We start from the raw sequence: 6,312 nt of genomic DNA, 5'->3' as shown, positions 1-6,312 counted from the left end.
AGAACGAAGCCCTGCAACCCGCACCTCGGTAGCGCTTCTGCCGCTGGGAGCACAACCCGTCGCGCTCCCTCGGCAACACAGTCCCGCCCTCACGCAACTCTGAGCCAGCAGCACCCCTGAATAGGCCAGACCGGCACAGGCCTTCCCAAACTGCATGGGGGACGCCTTGGTTGCCCAATGACCAGGAGACAAATGTCCTGCTGCTGGAACAGAATAATTTCATGCAACATTATTTATAGCCCACCAAATATCTCAACACTATCAACAGGTTGCAATCCATTTGGTTTGAAGAAATGTGGAAGCAGCACCCATGCTGAAGCAAAGTGTAAGTATTAACAACAGACATTAAATCATGGGTAGTCAAACTGCGCCCCTCCAGATGTCCATGGACTACAATTCCCGTGAGCCCCTGCCAGCGAATAGAGCGAGTGCTGGCAGGGGCTCATGGGAATTGTAGTCCATGGACATCTGGAGGGCCGCAGTTTGACTCCCCCTGCATTAGGTAAATGTAAAGGTATCCCCGGTGCAAGCACCGGGTCATGTCTGACCCTTGGGGTGATGCCCTCTAGCGTTAAAGTATATTTTGAAACACTGGAAATGTTGACGTTTCCCTTTCCTAACACCTGGGGGTTAAGACACAATATTTATACTTAACAAATTTCCCTTTTCCTGTTCCATCTGATACTAGATAGACTTTTCCCCAGTCATTACTGTTTACCCCCCAGCAGCAAGCTGGGTACTCATTTTACCAACCTAGGAAGGATGGAAGGCTGAGTCAACCTTGAGCCGGCTGCTGGGCTTGAACTCCCAGCCTCATGGGCAGAGCTTTCAGACTGCATGTCTCCTGCCTTACCACTTTGCACCACAAGAGACCCCTGCATTAAACAGTGCCAAAATCACATCGCAGGAAACTGCTTCCAGCAGCAAGTGGGCAGTGGGGTAGTCTACAGTCTCTAATCCTTTGCCCCAAGGCTCTTTCGGAGTCCCTTTGTGACAGGACAGCCCAAGAGGAAGTTTTCCTGCCTTCCACAGGCAGGCCATCCCATAAGGTAGGGACCACAGTGAAGAACCCATGCCCCAAGCCAGTTGTAGATTTTGTCCCACACAGCTCAGGGGTTTATGCGTGAAACCAGGCAGGGGAAGCTTTTTATGGCCTGGAAACAAATAACACCTGGTAAAGAACATCTCTGTTCATTGGGGAAGGACACTCAGTCTCCAGGTGGCAACCTGATTAAAAACAGGACCTATTGTCTCTCCATGCCTCTCCCCCTAGTCCCGTCTAATCCTGGAGATGGCTCTGGAGAGGCCAAAAGTGGAGAGCATTTGAATTTTGGAGAATGCTGCCCAGATTCACAGTGGCCACCATCTGATGAGTCCAGGGGTGGGGCAGGGATGAATCGGTTAGGAGGCACTCCTGAAATGGCCAAGCTCCATTTCAAGCCAGGAGTGAGGAACAGAGGCATTGTAAAGAGAAATGGACTCTGCTCCCTTTCTGATTGCTCAAGGCTTCAAATGTGTTAGGGCTACATAGTACCCCTCATGGATGACATGCCAGGATGCCGCCTCCCCAGCTGGGGCTCTGTGGGCCCAGCTCTGAAATGTTAATTCATCAAGCAAAGTTGTTGTCTGTCTGTTTTGTTCCCTGGGCTTTTAGCCTTCAGGCTCAGGTTGGAAAAGAGCACAACACCGTCCAGTACACTTGCTCTTTCAAGTCAAACTCTAAGATATACATAACCACAGAATCCCAGACAGGCATGTAGAATAAGTTAAAATTAATAATTAACCCAGGGTACAAGTCGCCAGCCCTCTGTTATGTTCTCATATACAATTTATTATCCCTTTAGTTATTTCCAACATTCGTTGGGGCTTGTTACATTTCTTTTTAAGATTAAGGACACAATAGGGCTCATAGCTAGAGTCATTTCGATTCTATAGTTCACAACCAGCCTCCTCCTAAGCAGATCTACTTATTTTAATGGGATAAATCAGTATTTATTTGCTTTTTATACTACCCTCCCATTGTTGGTTGAGAATAGTTTTGGCTTGCATTTTAGGAAAGGGGCAATATGTTCTTATTAACAATATAATTCAAATATCTTTTTTAAAAATTTCAGATAAAAATAGGTTTGAAAAAAGTAAAGTGTGACACAATATAATGAGGCTGATGTCTTTCACACTCCAGTTTGTTGATATACAGGACCTGGTTTGGATATTAGATGCTCATTCATTTGGGGTTTTAAATTGTACAGGGCCCTGATTACCACTTTCCTCTTCTGCAAAACATATCGCATAGTCCTATGCAGAGTTACCCTGCCTGAAATCCATGGGTTTAAATGGGAGCAACTCTGCGCTGATTTGCACTGTTCCTCCTTTCATCTCCGAGAGAGAGAGAGAGAGAGAGAGAGAGAGAGAGAGAGAGAGAGAGAAAGAGAGGACTCTGGGGGGGGGGGAGGATGCCAAGGCTGAGTCTCTCCATCATTCCATTGCTCTCATAACTAAACCAAGGCCAGGACACATGTTCCATTGGTGGCTGCCAGGCCTGTCTTCTCCCCTTGAATCCTTCTAGCATTTCTTCTTTCTTTTCTGGTTAGTGTAAATTAGGCTGCTCTCAAGCATCTCATCTTCCTTCATCCCGACCTTTTACTTCCCTTTCAAAAATTTTAGCAGAGCAAATTGCACACTCTGTACTTCATAGACTGCTCCTTAGTACTTACTTCTCTTTAAGGAGATAGGCCAAGAAACACCCTGATGATCAGAATGACAGCAGGACACTTTTCTGACTATGAAAGGAGTTTATGATTTCTTGGTGGAAAGCTCTGTGAGGGATGGAATATGGGCAGGTGAGGCACAGCATTTACATTTATGTGTTCCAAGCCACTACAGCTGAAGGATGAAGGGTCACTGGACATGGGACATATTAAGCATGGCACATTGCACTGATTTAATCAGAAAGAAACTGGGCAGAATCCAGTCGTTGGGATATTTATAGTGGGGAGAGGGTAGGCATAAAGGGGTCTGAATACTGGGGTGAATATTAAAGTTTCTCAAATTATAGCAATGCTGGCTAAAGAAACAGCCATGAGGGAGAGAAAGGATGGCTATGTCTATCCATCTCTTTTTTCACCTCCACTTTCCACACCGCAAGGCCCTGGGCATTTGCTTGCCTTGTTCTAAATTCCCAGGTTTCTAACAGGTCGAGAGAGGGAGGGAGGGAGGGAGGGAGGGAGGGAGGGAGAGAGAGAGAGAGAGAGAGAGAGAGAGAGAGAGAGAGAGAGAGAGAGAGAGAGAGAGAGAGAGAGAGAGAGAGAGAGAGAGAGAGAGAGAGAGAGAGAGCTCTATCCCTTTAAGAGAGGTTAAAGGCAGCTTAAGCATGTCATGGCATGGAGGTAAAAATTATGTACTTATTTATTTGCTCCATTAATACCATGCCTTTCTCTCCAATGGGGATCTGTAGCTACTTATATCATTTCCCTCACCTCAATGGCCCTATGAAGTAGGTTAGGTTGAGAGCATGTGACTCAGCCAACTTCCATGGCAGATGGGAATTCGAACCTGGAACACCCAGATCCTAGTCTAGAACTTTAACCAACACATCACACTAACATCATCTGGTAAATAACATTCCATTAAGTTTCTTTTAAAGCATCAGGACATTTATTTTTCTCCAGGAAGTTTGCTTCCCTTAGCTAGAGAAAATATTACAAATCAGAATGGTCCAAGGCAGAAAAGGGCATTAGGAAACCAGAAGGAGTTGGGAAAGCAGAAACAGTTGTGAGTCCTTTACCTCACCCACTTTTCCTCTTTAATTCCCGCATTTTCTCACTCTCTGCAATCAACTGCCCGAGTCATGTTCCCTTGTTTTCTGAAGAATTATCCCCAGCTCATCTGTGTTTCTGCCTTTGGACTTTGGGAATCTGGGTTCAAATCCCAGACCAACCGTGAAGCTGATTTATCTTGGGCTAATCACCAATCGTGTTGTTGCTTAACCTGTTTTTCAGGGTAGATGAGAAGATAAAATGGAATTACCCTTATCAGTGCTCGTAGATGCTTAGAGTGCTATAGAGATGATAAGTCAAAAAACATCTCACATCTGTCCCCGGGACTTGTGCCCTCCTCAGTGATCCACCTGCATGGCTCATCCTGAGTAGCAGTGTTACCCTAAAGGTAGCCCAAAATAGAAGGGTGCTGCACAGAGACACCTTCACACACAGAAGCCCATGACTGGACTCTGAGCGGGTTGGTACAGAAACCAGCCTGTCAGAGACTGACTATGGAGTCAGTAGGGCCTCTCAACAAACCTAGGAAGCTGGGCCAGGTCTCCATCTTGTTTGGCTTCACTAGATTTCTTCCCTTGCCTAGAAAAGCCAGGCCAGTTTTCCATCTGGACAAGAACCTCCTTGCCCAACTGACTGAGCTAAATGTTCACATTATCTAAATCACACACACACACACCCCAGCCAAAGACCATTAGACTATCTACAGGAAAGGAATATCCCTTCCAGGTACTAATTGCAACTTCTTTTGTCTCTTTTGTCCAGTGCACTTTCTGCCTAGTAGTATCTCTTACCCCCAAATGCCTCCCATTGGACTCCCCCAGTTCTTCCTAATTAAACAGGACAGGGCCATCAGCAACACATTACACCTAGCCAAGGTATTGTTCCACTTGATGAGATTACTCCATACCTCCCACTCTAGTGACTTCACAGTTCAAACTCACCTATCAGGTATGCATAATATCAGAAACCAATCATCAGTCATGGACCTCCTAGTGGGCAGTCATTGGGGCTGGCCCAGAATTTCAAACATTATATCAAGCCTTGTGCACACCCCAGGTATGTATATGTGTTGAGCTGATCCCTCCACACCTGGCATCCTGTTCACCCCCTGATGTCGTCAACCTTGTGTTTTGGGTGCTTGGATCCAAGAAAGGTGCAATATCTTGAACTTGTCCCCCTGTAGAACTTAGTATATGTATGCTTTTACTTATGTGTGTGTTTTGAATGTACCCTGATATTTCCCAAAATAAATCCTCTGAGTGTAAGCTTAATTGTCTTCTCATTTAAGAAGGGTTTCTCCTAGGGAACAGACCCCTTAAAAAGTGGTAGTAAAGAATCTGTGTTACCCAGTCTCTTGCTATATCCATGATTCCCCAGAAATTTGGGTAACAACAGCAGACAAGTGCCAACCCTTGGGTCAAACTTTCACTATTTGCCACTGCATGTATTGGGGGCGGAGAAAATGCACGGGGCTAGAAAAGCAAATATGCCATTTGACAATGGGGATTTGGCTCGTGACTACAATCAATGTCCTAGTGCTTTAAGATGCCAGAAGTCTCATGTTGGTTTGGTGGCTGGGGACTAACATGACTACCCCTCTGGAAACTCTATGTAGCAGAAGTTTGCATAAAATGCTTCACACATTTCCCTTTTAAGGTGCTTTGGTCTACACTTAATAGACCAGGGTGGTTGATTACCCTGGGGTGACTGTGTTCAGATCTGAGCTAAGACTGGTGAGCCTCAAGGGCAAGATGCAGGTGTGAATGAGTCCCTATTTGCCCATACGTTGTGGTTCCCTCCCCCCTCCAGGCCAAGAACAAGGACTTCTCATTTGTTCCATGTTGTAGCTTCCACAAATTACATTAGCTCTGGCCTTCTGTAGCCTAGAGTGCATACTGGTAGGGAGATGATTGTAAACAGGATGGGAACAACACTTGGAAGAATTTCACATACATTGTTTGGGTGATGCCAGGTGTGTAAAAATGCTAGTCCATGGCAGCAAAATAAAAGATCAGTGGCACTTTAAAGACAATCTCTTCCAGCATACATCAGAACTTACTTTACCCAGTGCACAAGGAGTACATCACTCTTGGTTATTAGTTGTGAAGTTATGTCTGACTCATCGCGGCCCCATGGACAATGAACATCACTCTTAGGTAGATTCATTTCCAATGGGAAAGGGGCGGATGGAGGATAAAGCCAGTTTAAAAGAGGATTCCATTTTGTAAAAAGCCATCAGTTCATTCAAGTTCCAGCAAATCTGGATTTGGAGACTGAGAAAGAGCAGAACTGGTTCTTTGAGCAGCATCATTCTCCTTCACCCCTTCTGTCATCTATTAATGCCATGAATATTTGGGGACACCTGTTCTTCATAATTGCAGCAATAAGGCAAGCAATTAATTTTGTCCTTATCTTCCCTGAAGGTAATTTAGTACTGAGCATACCTTATTTTTTTCTGAAGAAGTGTTGGGATCAAAGGTTAAATGTCCCTCACATCAGTCTAAAGACAACAGTTTGCTCTGCATGAGGGATCTTT

This window comes from Paroedura picta, chromosome 2 (assembly GCF_049243985.1).
Source record: "Paroedura picta isolate Pp20150507F chromosome 2, Ppicta_v3.0, whole genome shotgun sequence".
In the NCBI taxonomy this organism is placed as follows: domain Eukaryota; kingdom Metazoa; phylum Chordata; class Lepidosauria; order Squamata; family Gekkonidae; genus Paroedura; species Paroedura picta.
This window is presented reverse-complemented; position numbering follows the sequence as displayed.